The sequence below is a fragment of the Schistocerca serialis genome, chromosome 5 (assembly GCF_023864345.2).
Source record: "Schistocerca serialis cubense isolate TAMUIC-IGC-003099 chromosome 5, iqSchSeri2.2, whole genome shotgun sequence".
Lineage (NCBI taxonomy): Eukaryota > Metazoa > Arthropoda > Insecta > Orthoptera > Acrididae > Schistocerca > Schistocerca serialis.
Window position 1 is genome coordinate 404,666,861 of NC_064642.1, and position 20,462 is coordinate 404,687,322.

The window sequence follows — 20,462 nt, forward strand, 5'->3', positions numbered from 1 at the left end:
TCAGATGGTTTATCCTTTGTTCAATTTGCCAAGAACACTACATACCACGAAGGAATACGCCAAAGTCCTTATGAAGCCATGTTTGGCGTTAAAGCAAAAAGAGGCATAGCATCGTCTTTTTTGCCTGGCGAACAAATCGCAAATATTGAAACTGAAGAAATTGCCAATACTTCTGAAACCGAAGAACAGCTTGAAGAAACTGTTAATGCTTATAAAAAAAAAATGAGCTGTGGTCATACCGAAAACCATATTCCAAAGAAAAATATTGAAGAGGATTTCTGCCGACTCTTTGTCAGACACTCGGGGACGGCCTGACGATTTGCCTTTACACAAACAATCTGTTTCTCGGAATTTTTCGTGCCATCGTCTAACGCTCTGTGCTGTGGGAGAATCCACACAATACCTAGTACGAAAATCACACTGAACCGTTATTACTGACCCGCACTGCGCAAAACGTAGAACGTTTCTGTTGTCCCGACACCATTTTTACTAGATCTGAAGTGGGCGCATACTGCTGCTACCTAGCAGGAACCATGCAAAATTCGAGAGTTTGCTCTTTCCATCACTACGTTGTTCACGCACGTATCTCAAATAACATAATAGTTGCGATTTTTAAAAAAATCTGATGATTCTTTTTGATACACCCCGTATATCTATCCTCTCGGGATCTAAATGCGTGGGGTCATTGACATCCTGCATAGCGTTGAGTACGGTCCTTCTGTAGCAAACTATTTCATATTTTAATGATGGTCGAGGGATCCCAATCAACGGGAGTAGCAATAAGGCAAAGCGATAAACTGTAGTCTCGAGAGGTCATGAACCTACCTCTGTGGAATCCCAACAGATACTGGAAAAAGTTTCTTCTTTCTTCATGAGACAGAATACTGTCTTCTCACAAATAACCAACATTCAATTGTGAATACTGAATGAGAAACCCGCTGCTTAAGCTTTCCTTACACATAGGATATGAATGGTGTTACTTCTACCAACTTTGTGTGGCTGTACTGAAATTCGAATCATTTGCTTACCGAACCACGTAGTACATTTCAGTTCAATATGAAGTTTGTTGCATGTCATTTTCACGATGTTGTAATTTTAATTGCCAACAGTATATCTAAACTGCTTTCCGGAAACCAATACACAGACCGAAGATGGGAACACGAGTTATAACGATCACGCTTTATTTGTCTTGTTGCTCACGAGAGAAATACCGTAAGCCCTGTTAGGGCGTTATTGTGGCCTTGAAAATACTTATCCAATCAAGATGGTAGCTGCACAGTGAGATGGACCCAACCCAAATTCGCGTGTGAGGCTGTTAGCAGCAGCAGCTAGCACGGCTTTGAGAATAATTTGGGCGGGAAATGCCCTTCTTGATGCCGACCTGGACAGAAGACCGACCATGTCACAAGAAAACTCTACACGCCCTGAATGAACCTATCTGTGATTCGAGAGAGCATAAACTTTCCAATACGTGTCACAGTATACGGTGTTTATTTCCTGTTTAACAGCCAGCTTCGTATCTGTTTCCTAACTTATTTTGCATACAGCGTGTCCCCGAAGTATTCGCAGGACGACCGTCACTTCGCCCACATGACCGTGACAGACAGTACAGTGTCGTTCGTATTTATGACTTGACGCTGGAGCACAGCAATAGACGTGCCTGCGTCGGCGGTCCGTCCCATATTATGCTAGGAGGACAGATTGGATGCAGTGCCGTTGCCTCGGCTTCCGACGTCCAGAAACGACGAATGCCTTATACTGTAGTCCGATGAATATGTGAAAGCTGTCGCTGGGGGGAGGGTGGGAGGCGGTGCGTGTGAAAATCGTTTTTCCAGTGGAGGACCGCTTCAAACTGTTCTATTGTGACGGTCTCATACATGTCGGGTTGACTTCATTCTTGCAGTCCGATTGTTGACGGTGTAATGGACAAATGCCGAGTCTGGTGGTTATGACGCCATTGGATATACAGAGTATTTAAAATATACTGATCAGATTTCACAAGACGATACAGAAAGACGGTACAGAAAGCTGGCTAAAGCCTGAAATAAGTTCTGTAGAAATTTTTACGAAGTCTCAGACAGTGTTCAGGAAAGATAGATTAGGCAGAATTGGTGGTGGAGTGTTTTGTGTCTGTCAGTAGTGGTTTATCTTGTAGTGAAGTCGAAGTAGGTACTCCGTGCGAATTGGTATGGGTGGAGGTTATACTTAACAGCCGAAGTAAGTTAATAATTGGTTCCTTCTACCGACCCCCAGACTCCGATGATATAGTTGCTGAACAGTTCAGAGAAAATTTGAGTCTCGTAACAAATAAATACCCCACTCATACGGTTATAGTTGGTGGGGACTTCAACCTTCCCTCGATATGTTGGCAAAAAAACTTGTTCAAAACCGGTGGTAGGCAGAAAACATCTTCCGAGATTGTCCTAAATGCTTTTTCCGAAAATTATTTCGAGCAGTTAGTCCACGAACCCACGCGAATTGTAAATGGTTGCGAAAACACACTTGACCTCTTAGCCACAAACAATCCAGAGCTAATAGAGAGCATCATGACTGATACAGGGATTAGTGATCACAAGGTCGTTGTAGCTAGGCTCAATACCGTTTCTTCCAAATCCACCAGAAACAAACGCAAAATAATTTTATTTAAAAAAGCGGATAAAGTGTCACTAGAAGCTTTCCTAAGAGAGAATCTCCATTCCTTCCGAACTGACTATGCAAATGTAGACGAGATGTGGCTCAAATTCAAAGAGATAGTAGCAACAGCAATTGAGAGATTCATACCTCATAAATTGGTAAGGGATGGAACTGATCCCCCATGGTACACAAAACAGGTCCGAACGCTGTTGCAGAGGCAATGGAAAAAGCATGCGAAGTTCAGAAGAACGCGAAATCCCGAAGACTGGCTAAAATTTACAGACGCGCGAAATTTGGCACGGATTTCAATGCCTTTAATAGGTTCCACAACGAAACATTGTCTCGAAATTTGGTAGAAAATCTAAAGAAATTCTGGTCGTATATAAAGTACACAAGCGGCAGTGCCGATGGTACTGTTACCGACGATTGTGCCGCTAAAGCGGAGTTATTGAACTCAGTTTTCCGAAATTCCTTCACCAGGGAAGACGAATGGAATATTCCAGAATTTGAAACACGAACAGCTGCTAGCATGAGTTTCTTAGAAGTAGATACCTTAGGGGTTGCGAAGCAACTCAAATCGCTTGAAACGGGCAAGTCTTCAGGTCCAAATTGTATACCGATTAGGTTCCTTTCAGATTACGCTGATACAATAGCTCTCTACTTAGCAATCATATACAACCGCTCGCTCACCGATAGATCTGTACCTACAGACTGGAAAATTGTGCAGGTCGCACCAGTGTTTAAGATGGGTAGTAGGAGTAATCCATCGAACTACAGACCTATATCATTGACGTCGGTTTGCAGTAGGGTTTTGGAGCATATACTGTACTCAAACATTATGAATCACCTCGAGGGGAACGATCTATTGATACGTAATCAGCATGGTTTCAGGAAACATCGTTCTTCTGCAACGCAGCTAGCTCTTTATTCGCACGAAGAAATGGCCGCCATCGACAGGGGATCTCAAGTTGATTCCGTATTTCTAGATTTCCGGAAAGCTTTTGACACCTTTCCTCACAAGTGACTTCTAATCAACCTGCGGGCCTATGGGGTATCGTCTCAGTTGTGCGACTGGATTCGTGATTTCCTGTCAGGAAGGTCGCAGTTCGTAGTAATAGACGGCAAATAATCGAGTAAAACTGAAGTGATATCAGGTGTTCCCCAGGGAAGCGTCCTGGGACCTCTGCTGTTCCTGATCTATATAAATGACCTGGGTGACAATCTGAGCAGTTCTCTTAGGTTGTTCGCAGATGATGCTGTAATTTACCGTCTAGTAAGGTCATCCGAAGACCAGTATCAGTTGCAAAGCGATTTAGAAAAGATTGCTGTATGGTGTGGCAGGTGGCAGTTGACGCTAAATAACGATAAGTGTGAGGTGATCCACATGAGTTCGAAAAGAAATCCGTTGGAATTCGATTACTCGATAAATAGCGCAATTCTCAAGGCTGTCAATTCAACTAAGTACCTGTGTGTAACAATTACGAACAACTTCAGTTGGAAAGACCACATAGATAATATTGTGGGGAATGCTAGCCAAAGGTTGCGTTTCATTGGCAGGACACTTAGAAGATGCAACAAGTCCACTAAAGAGACGGCTTACACTACACTCGTTCGTCCTCCGTTAGAATATTGCTGCGCGGTGTGGGATCCTTACCAGGTAGGATTCACCGAGGACATCGAAAGGGTGCAAAAAAGGGCAGCTCGTTTCGTATTATCGCGTAATAGGGGAGAGAGTGTGGCAGATATGATACGCGAGTTGGGATGGGAGTCATTAAAGCAAAGACGTTTTTCGTCGCGGCGAGATCTATTTACGAAATTTCAGTCACCAACTTTCTCTTCCGAATGCGAAATATTTTGTTGTGCCCAACCTACATAGGTAGGAATGATCATCAAAATAAAATAAGAGAAATCAGAGCTCGAACAGAAAGGTTTAGGTGTTCGTTTTTCCCGCGCGCTGTTCGGGAGTGGAATGGTAGGGAGATAGTATGATTGTGGTTCGATGAACCCTCTGCCAAGCACTTAAATGTGAATTGCAGAGTAATCATGTAGATGTAGATTGTCATCTACATCTACATGACTACTCTGCAATTCACACTCAAGTGAACGGCAAGGGGGTCATCGGGTCACTTTGATTAGAATGAAGACAGAAAGTTGTTTCAAATTTTAACCTGTACATTGGACTATAAAGCTTATATTTTCAATAGAACCAACCGGCTGATGACCATCTCCAGTGCGGATGCACACGATTTGCCTGAACTCTTACCGAGACTCGGTGGATTGTCTGCCGCGAGTAACGGGTATAATGACAGGAGCACTACGAATGTAGTGTGTGGACTTTAAGTTGTAAATGTGGGTCTCACTGGGAGTGTGCCAGCGCTAAATCCCTGCAGTCGCACTATCATATGTGTCCTCGGTGGCTCAGATGGATAGAGCGTCTGCCATGTAAGCAGGAGATCCCGGGTTCGAGTCCCGGTCGGGGCATACGTTTTCAACTGTCCCCCTTGATGTATATCAACGCCCGTCAGCAGCTAATGGTATTGATTTAACTGTAATTTCATTCTAGAGAGCTGCACGATCACCAATGGTATGTCCGAAAGAACAGATGCCATCTTCATATCGTTTAAGGCTAACCGTCTGATGACCTCCTTCAGTGCTGATGCACACGATTTGCCTGAACTATTACGGGATTCCGTGGATGATGATATCTACGCTTTCATAGATTGCCAAAAAATATGCAACACATTCTTCACAAAGATTTTGCAAGCCGGCACTGGATGTCGTCTGGTGTAACATGCTCTGCCAGTTCCTCTTGTGCTTTATGTCAATTTGACGTGGGCTTGTTGGTGACAACTGAAAAAAGAAACATCAGTTGATAACAAAAGAAAATAACTGATACCCAAACACTAACCGGCAACGAACTCAAAAGAAACTGCCTGTATCAAGAAGCGGACATCTACCAGAGGTGTGTGGATTTATTGAAATAGTGAGCTACGTGATGGTTCTGTCACTTCAAAGTGTACCAACACGTTCTTGACTTATTAAACATGCCTGATCTTACTTGCAGTACAGCTGCCAGTACGTTGCACTCCTTCCTATGAACTCTGGTTATGATTTGTGTTAAAACGATAACACTCTGGGAGGAGCTGGTACACCAGTAAATGAATAAAAAACAGATCTGGTAAAATATTAATATAATGTTGAGGCCCAGTGCCCTCCAACTTTGTAGATCTACATTCGTTACAGCAATTGCACGAAGTTACAAATGCTTTGACCAGAATTCACGGAGCTCACGTGAATGAACTTGTTGCTCTCGACTAGAAAACCCCGATATTCAAGAAAAAATTACTTGCACTGGAACTAACACTGCTAAGTTGGATTCTATTAGGAAGTTTGTGCGGCACAACCACACAACAAGTATTACAAACAAGGGAAGCTGCAGCACTGGTCGTATAAATTTGAAACCGCTTTTGTATTACTGTATATCGATTTCAATCACAGAGTGATCATCTTCAGAGAAAGACTAGGTCCAGTGAACTCTCATAACCATGCACAAAATATGACATCAAACATAGGTGTGTATAGTGGAGAACATGCCAGCAAGCATGTTAGTCCTTATATGCAACAATAATACAAAAAAGGTTTCAACATAGACGGCAAAAGCTGAATTTTCTTTTGATTGCATACGATTATTGCTACCTTCTACGTAGGAGTTCTTAGCACAACACTAGGGTATTTTAGGAATTACTGACACCTGATAGTCCAATATTCTCCTGGCACAAAATTATAAAATAATCTATCCGTAGCAACCAAGTCATCATCAGTGACAATAAAATCAGAACAATGGAGCAGTAAACACTGGAATTATCCAACTTACTGACATGAACTGGAATGATAGCGTCTCGCCTGGGAGAAGCTTTGCTCAATATCTGACATCGTCTGGGTCTACATAATTGTCACGAATCAAAATATACTTTGTCAGCACTAAACAAATTCATTTCCAACGCGACTTCACATGATTAGACTTTATTGACTTAATATGCGCAAAAACAAGACTTAATATGCCACAACTGTGTAGCTGGCATTCGCCGCACATCCGATCACTCCAACTTCCAGCCGGGTTCTCCCAAAAAAATGGCGATTTACAGCACCGCAGCTAGTCCTGGGTGTCAGTGATACCGCACCATACACTCTTAGAAGTGTTAATACGTTTGGTATTACAGTAACGTACATAGAGTGATCCTCCGCAGACACACGCAGAGTAATAACAGAATGACTCTTTCCTTCAAAAAGCAACAATGTGCAACTTTATCATGCATTCTTTTTCCTCTGTCTTTCTGCCCTCCCTTGGTCTCTTCCACCAGGTCGTATCGTAGGGTTATCCGCATCTACAAACTAGGCAGTTTTTTGTTTGTTTAGGACACATTTAGTATAGCTCTACCTGACTTGGAACACTCCCGACGACATGGGCTGAGCCCATGTCACTGGTGCCTTGCGTTTTTGTGGCTAACATTACCCTGCTACTCGACAATGGTGGTCCGCACTCACCTCTGGGCTCTCATGAATTCGGGTCAATAAATTGGATGAAAATTCAAATATCTTGCGATTCTCCACTTGAGTCATGAAGCTATATTCACCAAACTTCTTCTAATAAAATTTTATATAGATCAACATGTTATTACAGGAGATTATTTCTCCCCTTCATTATTATGAATTATTAATTTATTGATGATGGATGTAATGCGCGTGCACAATGGACAGACATACCACCACTATCTCTCATCTCACCCACATCGTTTTTACAACTTCCATGAGTTTTTAAGAACAATATGATAAACTCAGTCTTTTGTTATTACTCAACCGTGTAGGTAAATTTCGGTTGCATCCATATTCTCTTAACCTAGATATTTTAATATACCTTGTAGCCTTTGATTCTGGCATTTTCATTTAATTTACCAATACCACAAATTTCTTAGAAATTAAGCCAATACTTAATAGACCGAATATCAAGCTTTCTTGCTTGCATTCACTACATTTACTTACTTACTAGACTTTGGTATTTCACCTTAATCCACTTTTTTTGACGCTCAGGCTGCTCACCCTCGGATCCACCTTGACAACCTTATGACTGTGTACGGGTGCAAACGTACCACTATTTGGACGCTTGATAATTCTCAATCCATTTTTATTTAATTCGTGTCAAAAGCGTTGCATAAAAATTGACAAACAGATAAAGGCAGACTAGATATTTTAAATTTTACAAACAAAGGAAATGGAGATACAATGTGAAGCAAATAGAGGCTCATTATAATAATTATCTATAAACTGATTGCAAACACTAAGTGCAAGCAGGCCAAAAATTAGCGATCTCGTCGGTATTGTCCCTGGCCCACAACAGGTCGTCCAGCGTGCAGGAAACTGGGCACTGAGGACAGCTGTATAGCTGCTTGATGGTTTGTTCGGCTCCACATTCGCATAAACTTGATGGGCCCCCAAGACAGTTCCATTTGGTAGAACTATACTTTGTTCTACCTACACCACTTCTTAGTCTGTTGAGGGACTTCCACGTTTCCCATTGTAGGTTTTCGCCTGAGTGGAGGGTCTCCAAATGTGGGATACAAGATCGATATCTTTGTTTCTGATTGTCCACAGCTTTTGTCGTGTAATTGACGGCGATGTACTGTCTTTGACGGAAATTTTTAGAAAGCTGTTCTAAGATTTCAGCGTGCTTGGGGAGGTAGGTGTTCATGCAGCGGGTGAGCAACGTTTAGTTCCACTTTTCTTCTCTCTGTGTTCATTGCAACTTCCCGTCTTATATCTGGTAGGCTATCCCCGCCAGGCTGTAGAGTTTGTAAGTGGGCGTTGTTCTCAAGCATCCTGATGTTATTCTATATTAATTACCAGAAACAAGACATACTCATTCCATTAGGCTACTAAATAATACTTACAGCTTAATCACTTGTGTGTGAAACAAATCAATAATCTCCGTGACCCACTATCCTCGCCCCTGAACATATTCTACATTTCATACTGTTACTTCAGTTCCAAGGTACATTTTCTTTATACTTAATCCTCTTTCAACGTCTGTAACGTAAACCAAAAAACACTATTCATACGTAAATAGCTTAGGGTATTGTTTCTAATTCCCTGGTGTACCCAGACTTATGTATATTTCGTACCCGAATCTCGTTAGTTTTCCTGTATTTCAAAACGTAATTCGCTTGGATCTAACTCGGGTACTTTAACTTCTACCTGCTACTTTCACAACATTCTGTAGCTACCTCTGATTAATTCACTCATTATTTTTCCACTTTTATAACTTCTCTATTAATTACATTATGAAAACGTGCTCTATTGCCTAGACAGACACCAGAAAGATAAAACGCTACAGATTATACAAGAAAGAAAGGGTATAGAACAAGAAAAAGAAGAATTGTTCCATCCTGCTCAGGTGTGCACAGTTGTCCAATTGTGAAACTTCCCAAAGCAAGGGAAAACCCTTACGCTTTTCGATTAGGATACTCTAAGGAATGCATCTTTTTAAGCCCAGTATATTTCTTAATCCGAAAACTCTTTTCTGATTTGGGTGGACCATTAAGTACACAATGGGATGTCGTGAACGCTACACGAAGAATGGTCCTTGATACACCAATAGAAACTTTTTAACTTCTTGTGACATTTTCGTCATCCTCCCTTTCGTCTTTAACAAGACCAGGTCCCATGCTCGAAAAACAGTCGGCTTGGCCTTCCCGTTGTGCCTCTTCTACCTATCCTTGGCTGTGTTTGACATGCGCTACTTGGCTAACTTCTCAATCTCGTCCTGGCTGAGAATCCGACCCATCAGAAAAGTTACTTCTTCCTCAATGATATTTGTGGATTTCTTGCCACACATTAGTTCGCACGGTGTGAAACCCATTTCTTCATGACGTAGACTACTTTCTCGAGTTACAAAATAAAATTTGCCCAACGTGGTATTCTGCCCGTGACAGAAAGTCCAACTCGATCGATTTAATTCTTTCGCCACCCTCTCACTGGGATCACCCTTCAGGATATACAATGACATTTTCATGTTCCTAACCTGGTTCCTCTCCAACATCTCTTCAAATTTATTAACTGTAAACTATGAACCACTGTCTGGCAGTAATGCATTTCCACTTGTACAAGATAATCGTTTTCCGATCTGTCTATGAAGACCTGTTTTCGCCCGCCTTATCGGATAAGAACTTCGCATTTTTAGAGAAGACGTCTAAAACCACAAAGATAAAAGTGCAACCCTCTGTAGACACAGGGAATGGACCAAAATCATCCAAGTCGATGCGTGTAATTTTTGACACTGATGATATGCAATGATCCAGTTCTGCACCTGCCCCTCTCTCCTCAATGTTCTCGAAAATTACTGTGTCTTTTAGCTTGGCTATACACTTGGAGGCACCATAATGGAGAAAATTTTCGTGAATCAGGTCAATTAGAGCATATAAACGTTGTCTAGGTGAATAGCTTCCAATTTTCCTGCTCTTTCTTTCTTCTTTGAAAGAGTACCTCTTGGTAGATTTCGTAATGTGCCTTCACCTTGACAAGACTCCAAAATCTGTTTCACATATTTGAAGGGATCATCCCAATTCTGTTGCCTGTGAATTTCACAACAGATTCACTGAATTGCGTCTTCCTTTCGTGTTCTCTTCATAAATATCGCTTGTAACCCTTCAGAACTTGGAATTCGTTCATACTCAGCTCCCTCTGCAAGGAACTTGGATAGCGCATCTGCTATGATAATATCCCGACCTTTGTGTACCTAGCGTCCATCTCAAATTGCTGCAGCTACATTTCCAATCTTGCTAAGTGTGGATCTCTGAGGTGGTACCTTTTCGTAAAACAAAGCGTCTTATGATCTGTGAAAACTATGGTATGGTTTTCCGGTAAGTAACCCTCAAATCTCTGAAAACCGACACTGTAGCTACCGTCTCTGCTCAGCCACACAGTAATGTTGCTCCGCCACTGTCAATGTCCTGCTTGCAAAGGAACATATATGGTGTTGAATATCACGTTCTTCACCTTCCATCTGGAAGGTCTCTACATCAATTCTGCACACACAGGCATCTGATGACTCAAGGAAAGGCTTCGTAAAGCACGAATGGCATACAATTTTTGTTTTAAGCAATTGTGACTGAAACGTCCCCTTTGAACAATTACAAATGACTGTGCTTAAACTGACACACAATATTTTGTTTAGCGCAACGCAATCTGACTTTCAAAAATCCTTACAAAAGAATGGCCCTGACTAACATTAAACTATACCTTTCACAAATCACTTACCTCGCAAAAATCTTCGCTGCTCAAGCTACTGCAATACAGCGAGCGCCACTACTGCCAGCTAAATAAAAGATTCAAACTATGGAAGGCACTAACTACTGATAGGGATAGTTAGCAAATGAAAGATATTAATAGAGAACAAACAATGTATTTACCTTGATATCATCATATATAAATATAGCAGTTCATGACAAATTACAAATCTCCGCCATCTCTCTCCCCACATCCACCACTGCTGGCGGCTCACCTCCAACTGCCCAATGCTACGCGCTGTTCACAGCCAGCTGCCGCTGCCCAACACTACAATGGCGAGTATTACAACAATGCAAAGCAGCCACAGACTGCACACAGCACAGGCAGTGATTTTCATACAGAGGTGGCGTTACCAATAAAAAAACCTAAACAGCCTATTTACATAGAGAAAACATAAACAGCCTTATTTACATAGAGAAAACATAAACAGCCTACTTACATGACGTGAGCTCTCTGAATGCTGCTTGACAGTCCTCCGTCCAGGCCCATATTGAGTTCTTCCGAGTAATTAATTCAGAATTGGATTGTTAAAAGCCTGTGTGGAAATAAATCGTTTATAAAAGGCAAAAACATAGAACACAGTCCTCAACTGCTTTTTGTTTTTAGAACTAGGAGATTCCTATATTGCTGTGAGCTTTCCTTCTTCAGGTGCTTTGTCTTGCACATTAATGACATGTCCTAAGAATTTTATCAGACTTTTTACCAGTTCGGTTTTATTCAACTTCAACTTTATTCCTCCTTTCCACACGGCCACCGATACTCGTTCCAGCAAGTTGTGTATTTCCTGGACTCTAGTGCTAACCAAACTTTCCCGTACCTGCATGTCACGTCCATAGACGACAAAAATTTCGTCCTATGAAACCTCTGTAGCAGTTCATCAGTAGATCGTTGTGTATCGGTTTCTCTTTACATAATGTCGTTTAGTTTTCGAGCATCTAACACAAGACGAATGCTCCCAACCTTTTTCAGGGCCACATTAATGTTTCACTACTGGCTCGTTCCATAACCCCCCATGATAACATCCGACTTATTTCATTATGCACAGCTTCTCTGTGCACAAAAGGCACAGTTTGTACCTTGGCCACAAATTTTTCGTGAGGCTTTAAATTTCAAGTGACTTTCACATTTTTTCTTTGCCCCAGGAGAGTTGGAAAACGAACCACTATTCCTTAGCAGTATCCCCTTCAGTATTTCTTTCCGGGTATCCAATAACATGTCGAGATCATCCACCTTCTCTCTTTTGTCATCTTTAATGTGCTTCTGCTCTTTCTCCACCTGATTCTCTTTGCCATTCTCTCTCTGAATTCTCTGTATAAGAATTAATCTACCCACTTGCTCTCCATTTTCCTCTTCCGGATACAGAGCTGCAAAGGTTCTTCTTGGTGCACACTTTTGCTGCAAAATGATACCACAGCTGGCTTCCATTGTACACACATTTATATTACACAATTCAAAATTTATATCAGAGTCATACAAATTCAGAAAATATACTTCTATGATAGTGTTATGTTGAGTCTCGAAATAATCAAAAATGTTGGCTATATGGTTACATCAATAAATTGCAGAGGTTGGATGACTTTATGCTGGATGACTTTCAGCAACTTTGCTGTAGCACCAAAGTTTTTAACACTGGAGACTTGCAGAACTGCCACATCCATTTTGCTTGAAAAAGCTGAAAAATATTCTTGTGAAATCGCTGAAATTTCTGAACTGGTGTCTATTAGTAACCAACTCTCCATCTAATTTATTACTACTTTGGCAATAGCGTTTATATCAGCTGGAATGTATACTGGCTCTCCTTCACGTAACAAATCTGTAATTATGGCTTTCCTATCAAAATCAGGCATTGCTATTGACTTTTCTGTCTTTAATCTTCCTATAGACAGACAGTGAAACTCTCCTAACAATCTGTCATGTAGTAACAAACAAAGTGGTCTTCGCCCAATTGGCCTGGGAGTCTAAAAGCATTGCGTGATCGTTATCCAGTGTTAAGGGCAGATCATATTAAAAATCCCCATCAAATAGGGATTTGTAGGTAACAAGTTTAGTTGCCGATGCTTTGCTCGCATAGAGAGTATGCTCTGCAACAGATTTCTTTTGTTTTCCTTTAACTGAATTTTTATGTTGTTCACAACTGCAACAAAAAGCTTTTTGCGGTAATTAAGTCCATAGAAGCATGGTATTTTCCGAATATATTTCTGACCAATCAGCGATTCTCATAGTTGGAGTCCAAGGTTTTTGTTAAATATGTCTTTTGCTTCCTTGTGGTGATATATCCATAAAAACTTTCATCCGTAACACATATTCCTTTATATCCAACTGAGAAGTGATTTAATACACAATGGTAATGAGAGGTTGGCTACAGACTGAAGTGACAGCTGTCATCATAGGAGAGGCGGACAGGTGCAGAAATGATTAGTGAGCAAGTTAAAACAATAAACAGAAGATTTTCTTAAGTTTTATTACTCCAAGTGTATGAAGACTCATTACAAATAATGCATCAAGAAATAGAGTACAGCTCATCAGTGTCAACAAGGAAGAGTCTCGCTGTACTAAAGCACGATCGATGGTGTCGGAACCACGAATAGGCGGCGTGTGTGTAACGTCACGTAGCGAAGAGGCTCCATTTGCGAGTGGGCTGTCTGGCTGCTGCCGCCCACCTTATATTGCTGTGGGAGAGGGCGCTCGTGGTACGGAGCTACTGGAAGTGTGGCTCAGTGGCGCACTGCATTGGGTTAGCCAGATCATGCATGACTGCTATCGCCGTCTGATGGAAACTTGAATTCTGTTGCCAGCTTTGATGCCAGTGGGGTGTTATTGGTATGTGGTACCACAGCTGTAGTGTCTGAACCATTGCTTCTCTCGCTTCCTGCCACGAACAAGATGCCTTTCGCCTCCAGCTCATACTGCTCAGTACTGTGTTCCCATACTCAAAACTCAGCCGTGGAGAATCTTCTGTATATTAACTACTCAGTTGATCAATTATACCATCTTATTTTATACAGTGACCCTCCACAACTATACATTGTTTCGAAATCCGTTTTACTACTTCTCCCGCAATAATCCATACCGTTTTCTGACACGACACTGCACTCGTATTTCACATTAATTTCACTTAGACTTGTTAGTCACAAATGGAAAAAACACATCAGTTGACAACGAGAGAAAATAACTGAGTTTCAAACCCTAACCAACAACGTACCCAAAACAAATTTCCTGGCTATGGAAGTGGTAGTCTAACAGCGTTGTGTGGATCTATTGAAATAACAAACCTACATGTTGGTTCTGGCTCTTCAAAATCCGTCAACACGTTCTTGACCTGTTAAACTTACCTGATCTTGCCTTTAGTGCAACTTCCGATACGTTGCGCTCCTCTCTATGAACTCTGATAATGACTAGTGCGGGGACTGATGACCACAGGTGTTAAGTCTCATAGTGCTCAGAGCCATTTGGCCATTTGAGCCAATGACTAGTGCTAAAACAACACTCTGGGGGAAGTTAGTACCAGGTAAATGGATAGCAGACTATTTGGTAAAATATTAATGTGTTGTTGAGTCCCAGTGTCCTCCAACTGTGTAGGTGCACATTCCTTACAGAGTTGTACAAAGATACAAGTGCTTCGATTAGAATTCATGCAGCTCACGTGAAGGAACTTCTTACTTTCGACTTGACAACCTCAATACTCAAGAAAATTTAATTGCAGTAAAATTGACATTACTAAGCTGGCATAACTCTTTGTTGTTACCTGCCAAGCAGGAGTTCTAACCACAGCGCCAGGATATTTCAGGAACTGCTGACATTTAGTAACCCCATATTTTAAAAAACAAAATTGTAGAATAATGTCACCGAAGCAAACAACTGGTTATCAGCGATCATAAAATTACAGTACTGAGACAGTAAACACAGGAATAGTTAAAATATCCAACTTACTGACGTGCTGGAGTGAGCGTGTCTTGGTTTTGATACATGACACTTTATTACTGGACTGAAACGTCTCATACTTTATTTTCATGCTTTATTGAAAATTCGTTTGGGATGAATTCAATCGATGTCAGGTAATAATGCTCACGTTTACAACAGGAAACCTCCGTGATTGGGGATATTAGGACATCAATTAATATCTTACTTCTCTCTATGTACACTGGTGGAAGATACGTGTAATTCTTTCGGTTGGTGAATCCCAGACAGGAACTCAGCCTCTGAACACCAAACCCGAGATCGATTAAGATCCGCAGGGACGATTACCCTCTCACGCTAGGGGCTATCAGATGGGCCGAACCTGTGTGACCGAGTGTTACGGCGGCCGGGTGATGGCATTGTCCGGGGCGTTGCATACGTCCTCTTGCTGAAAGCATAGCAGTTCACTGAGTGCTCCTCATGCTATGTGTGGTTCGGCTGCCTTCCTTACAAAAACAGGTCACACAGTGGGCATTACACTTAGGTTGGGCGACTCGCCGATTTGGCAAGCCGGCGCAATCGACCTTGACTGGTGACAAAAGAAGTTTCTTTTTGAGACGTTGAGTTTTTCCTAGTAGCAAATGGAGTGAGGTGGCAGTCACTTTGCGACGCTGTGAGAAACGTGGAAGCCCACCTTTTTCGCTGGGGTCCGCGCGGGGTAGCCGCAATGTCTGGGGCGTCTTGTCACGGTCCGGGTGGCTGTCCCCGTCGTAGGTTCGAATCTTCCCTCGGGCATGCGTGTGTGTGTTGTCCTTAGTTTAAGTTAGATTACGTAGTGCATAAGCTTAGGGACCAACGACCTCAGCAGTTTGGTCCCATAAGACCTGACCACAAATTTCCAATTTTCTCCGCTGGGGAAAGGAGATGTCAGACAAAAACTGTTAAGAGCTGCGTTCTTCTAAAGATTAATACTGCAGAATTCGGAAACTGCTGATTTATTTGCTACCGTATCATTGGTCAGGATATTGTAAAAACCATGTCATTGTTGCACCGAACGTCTTGCAAGCTCCGAAGCGAGACTTAGTACTGAAAAGCAGGCAGAATTCACTTCTTCCATGGCAAGTAACCAGAAGGAATCTTCCGCTTCTGCAGCCAGTGAGCGATGGCTACCTCTCTGCCAAACAATCAGTAAGAGATCATGGCGCACACAGTCCTCTGTTCAACGACTTACCGAATTTGGTAAGATTATGCGAGCTTAAATAAACGGATACTAGACTCGAGATTATTTACAGGCATGATGATAGGAATGACCAACGAGTAAATTCTTGGAAAGCTTGAGAGCTCATCCATGATTCAACCTTTTACATAGTATAAATGTTTTAGTTAACAATCCTTTCGGTGTAATCACGCCATGCCTATGCAGGCACCTTGAGTCTGTGTTTTCACAGTTTAATTAAGGAAGACTCACTGATTCCCGTTACCTACCTGTCTTTGCCAAGGCTTTTGTATCTTTCGTTATGAAAGACTATCATTCTGTGTTGTTGACGTTTCTGAACTTCAGTTACAACTTGCATTGAAATTCATATTCATGTATTTAAAAGGCATGCCTATTGTAATAAATTAATTTGATTTGGAATCATATTTCATTTTGTAGTCATTTATATTCTTTTTATTAACTACATGTGGTGAATCTATAACCATGTTTTATTAGGGCCACACTTTTCTGATGAATTTAATCCATAGCACACAGTTTTAATTGAAGCTAAAACCGGCCATTAGCACAGACATAAGCTCTGTGCATTGTCTGATATGACCTAAATCTGCATCAATTGTCATAAATCAAAATATACTTTGTCAACACTAAACAAATCCACTTCCCACGCGGCTTTATTTGATTATACGTTATTGACATAGTATGCACAAAAATAAAGCTTGGATTGTCACAACACGGAGCTGATGTCAGCTGCATGTCTGATTACTCCAACTCTCAGGCGCGTTCTCCCTAACAATGGGACTTTATCGCCACTGCAGCCCATTCAGGACTCCAGCGACTTCACACCATCCGCTTTCAGTATTGTTAATGCTTTTAGTATTATTCTCGCAACAACATACGTTGATTGCCTCTTGGAGACACTCTCAGAGCTATATCTGACAATGTATCCCTCCTCCCAACAGTAACAATGCGCAACTTTTTCCTCTGTCCTTCTGCACCACCCTGGACTCCTCCATCAGGTCACACCAAAGGGGTGTTTTCATCTGAAAACTACGCGATATTTTTGTTCAGGACACATTTATTATAACTCTACCACTCTTCGAACATTTACGATGGTGTGGGCTGAGTCTAAATCATCGTTTACTTGCGTTTTTATGGCCATCCATGCCCAGTTACTCGATAGTGGCGGTCTGCATTCGCCTTCCCAGATAAATAGCCTGAATTAAAACTCAAATGTCTCTCGACTCTCTACTTAGATAACGGTGTCATTTCACCAATCTTATTCTAATAAAATTTTCTGTACATCTAGATATGATGACAATGACTTATTTCTCTCCTTAAATATTTTTAATCCATTAATTTATTGATGGGGTGGGGGGTGTTGGTGTGATGTACGTGCCTAGTGGAAAGACATACCATTACCGTGTATCATGCCGTAACCTGGGATTCATGATTATGATGTCTGATAACGGCATCAGTTGAAATTGTTCTCCCTGAAGTGGACATGAATGTTCAGTTGCAAGTAACATTTTTTATTCAATCAAAGGGCGCAAGTACTTTGTTAAAATTAGTGAAGCTCTACAGTTTATCCAAATGGCGCAATCACTTGATTTTTGTTCCTCTTCTTCTTCCTTTTCAGAGATCTTCCTTTCAAATTTTGAAGCTTTTTGTTCTTGCTGAGGTTCTCCACATTTTTTGTTTCTGTATTCTTTGATGTGGTAAGATATGTAATACCTTTGGAATCGAATTCCTGAAAGTATTCATTGTCTTATATTACACTAACCATTTTGCGAATCTGTCTTTTTGAGTAAAAAGATAAGATTCATTGTGCTGTGGTTTGGAAAGTTAAGACATTGTTGGTGTTACCCAATGGCGACTTGCCATTCCTGCTGTAAGAGGGCACCACTGTCAAAACTACCTGTCCAGCTGGCCACAGCTGGGACTTCTCCCATGTCATCACCGCTACAGTGTGCACGCGCATTTCCCTCTCTCCCCACCATTCCACCACTGTTCTGCTTTCGACCCAGAGCCTGAGCAAGTGTGAGTGCTCAAGCTCGGAATCAGCGAGTTGTTAAGCCCTGGTTTGCAATTTAAGTTTTTATTTACCTTTCCAAAATGTAGACGATAGTCAAACTGATCCAATAGTTTCCCAAGAATATGTGGAGTTATTGCATTCAGTGTTTTGCTATGAAGCGCAGTGTTCACTCAGAGTTACTGGAAGGAAAGGAAATTGGAGCACGGAATCTTTCACTACCTCTACAGAGAAAAGAAAGTCACAGACTTTGAGAGTGGGCTCTGTCTCTGCTAGAAGCGAGTGCCGCTATTTTCCGCTATAAATGTGTGCCAAAAAGTCCTCATAAGAAGCGAGTGAAAGGAATTCTCTGCTAGGTGGCACAAAGTCAGTGCCAGATTCGAGTGCCACAAAGTCTCTGTTAAAGTGAGCACCACCAAGCCTCCGCTAGAAGTAAGTAGAACCAGCTGGATGGGTAGTTTTGACAGTGAGTAGAATCAAGTCTTCGCTAGAACTGAATGCCACCAAGTTTATCCTAGAAAAGATTCCTATCAACTTTCCACTAGAAATGAGTGCCACGAAGTCTCCATAAGAAGTGTGAAAGTATCATAGATAAAATTGTTCCAAAGTAATTATTCAACAAACCTGCATCTGACTGTGTCTGCGAACTTGCTTCGTGCACTCCCCCATTTTGCCAGTAATGAAACATGTATCTGACTCAGCAATCAGGTTTAAGAGAATAATGCCATTTGTGCAATGGCATTAAGATGGTACTGAAAAATTAACTTTGGCCCTGATGTTTTCTTAATGAAATATATCTTGGCTTGAATAATGCCAGTTGTGAAATGGCATAAAATTAATTATTTGAAATAACTTTTCTCTGATAACTTTAGTTATACCAAAATCGATTTCAAACCATGAATTGCACATATATATTGCATAGAGGCCTCATTTTCATTACGTTCTTTCATTGGTGGGTAACTTTACTACTCATTTTCATATTCAGTACAAGCAAAGGATGTGGATTGTGATTTAGGCTGTTAGTTTTAAACACAATGTTGATCTGAATATATATATATGCAGTGTCAAAAATTCAAGTCATATACAAAAACTGCCATTTCCAATATTTTTGTAGCACGAATCACTCTTAAAAAAAATTTTACAAAACACTTGCTGTGTCAAACCTTGGACATACAAATCCTAACTCTGAACATTATCTAACAAAACCCATTTTGAAATCATTATATAGCTTCTCCCATTAACATGCTAAAGTTTGCTCAGTGTGAAAAAAAAAAAAAAATGCGTAGCACGAATCCTACCTTAAAGCCGTCACCACACGTCTGCTTCCTCTGGGCACCTAGCTGCGACTCCTGAGTTTTTTTCTGCGCGCACCAAGCTGTCTTAACCATCAAAGATCCTCCTACTCAAAGATATTATACTGATTCCACCTTGCAATTGGTAGCTATCGACTTTATTTTCTGGATCTACCCTGATCAGACCTTAGCACTTATCTTTCATAACCCCATGGTCCGCTGGACCTGAATTTTGTGGGGGATCTGTGCAGGTACCATAGTTTTTCCCACGAAATTCGTAAAAGAAATACAATGTAAGGTGCCATACAAATATACATAGTATTCCAATTAAAAGAGTATTACACAGCAATAAAATTTACCAATAGAAACATAGAATATGAAGTAAAATTCATAATATCATTAGATTTTCAAATCGCAGTGAATCAAAGAACATCAAAATGTACAAAACAGAGACACATAAATGTAGGGCAAAGACATCAGACGTTTAGATTATTAAGGGAAGTTATCAAATACCGACCAAAATTCACAAAACAGAAAAAAACTGTGTGACGTAAAATAGATAAGGTATTTAGATTTCTAAGTTGAAGTGTCTCAAATAACCTCAAAAGTTATAATACAGACATGTAGAATGTGAGGTAAAATGCAGAATATACTTAGATTTCTAAACAGAAGTGTATTAAATAATATTAAAAGTTACAAAATAGAAGCATAGAAATGTAAGGTAAAATACCTCAAATAACATCAACTTTACGAAATAGAAATGTAGAATGTGAGGTAAAATACATAAAATAGTCGTAGAAGTTAATCATATAACAGCAAATGTGCATAAATGTCTCATAAAGAACTATTAATGCCAGTGAAATAATGCAATATGATACTTTAAGTAATAGTAGGATAAAATACAAAATATATGTCACATCAGGTGACAGCAAATATTGACCTTCAGTTAAAATCATTATCTTGTAGTAGCCATAGAGTACACGCTGAGTTTCATTGACAATAGCAAATTAAGAAGACATGTCACATTAGGTGACAGTTTACATTGAGTCTAATT

The 20,462-nt window shown here is 40.8% G+C and overlaps 1 protein-coding gene and 1 non-coding gene across 2 annotated transcripts in view; both read left to right on the plus strand.

The window, feature by feature from the left end:
- LOC126481968 (L-lactate dehydrogenase-like) overlaps positions 1–20,462 on the plus strand; it is a 282,518-nt gene that overhangs the window by 19,717 nt on the left and 242,339 nt on the right. The window lies entirely within an intron of this gene.
- On the plus strand, positions 5,042–5,115 carry Trnat-ugu (transfer RNA threonine (anticodon UGU)). Its single transcript has one exon. It is a non-coding gene; the product is annotated as a tRNA-Thr (tRNA).